A 1,141-nucleotide genomic window follows, 5' to 3' on the forward strand; every position below is an offset into this window, starting at 1 on the left:
AATTTAATTTAAGTTTAATAATGAAATAATATATTTTTGGTTTAATAATATAACATTTTACAAAGATAATAATTAAGTATTCTGTTAGAACTTAATATTCATTCTAATTATATTTTAGAATTTTTATATTTAAAATGAGATGTTTATCTTGTATTTGATTATATTTATCTGCAGTTAGTTACACGGATTTAGATATGGAGCTTTAATAAGTTGTACTTACGCACAATCTACTTGTAATCTTGAGTTTTAAGTAATATGTATTAAGAAACAGTATTTTATACATAAAAAATAGTTTTAAGAGTTTTTGTCAAATGCTTTATAATATATAGCGAAGTAAGTATAAATTAGTTTTATGTTTAATAGCGAAGTAATTTATTTTTTGGGTTTAACAATATAATTTTTTATAAAGATAATGATTCTGTTAGAACTCAATGATTATCCTAATTCTATTTTATTTTTTTATATTTAAAATAAGATATTTATCTTGCATTTGATTATGTTTATCTGCAGTTAGTAATATGAATTCAAAATAGAGCTTTAGTAAGTTGTACTTACGCACAATTTACTTGTAATCTTAAATTTTAAGTAATATGCATTAAGAAATGATACTTTATACATAAAAAAATAGTTTTTAAGAGTTCTTGTCAAATGCTTTATAATATAGTATAAATATAATAATATTATTATTAGATCCTCACATATTATAAAAAGATTTATTAAACAACTATCTGGATAGATTAAAAATTTAGGAATCCGTGACTTAAAAATCGTTTATTTGATCTGTGAGACAAGCAAACTATAATATGTAACATTTTTTTTGTTTGAAATAATCCAAGTAACCAATTTTAAAAAGTTCGATTATTTATTTATTAAAAATATATGCAAGGATATGATTTTTTTTAAATACCTATGACTCTGTAAGTGGCGCGATATTAATTTTTTATTTTATTTTATTCACAATCTCTTAATTACCTCATTTAAAAATATTAAAATAACCCAAAAATTTGAAATATTACTTTTTATAAAAATGATTACATTTTTCAAGTCATTTATAAACATATCATTTATTTTTCAAATCAATATATTTAAAATAGTTTAACTTTCATCAAACCTTGTATGGTTTACATAAATTAATGATTAC

Source organism: Cynara cardunculus, assembly GCF_001531365.2.
Source record: "Cynara cardunculus var. scolymus isolate 2C chromosome LG 13, CcrdV1, whole genome shotgun sequence".
NCBI lineage: Eukaryota > Viridiplantae > Streptophyta > Magnoliopsida > Asterales > Asteraceae > Cynara > Cynara cardunculus.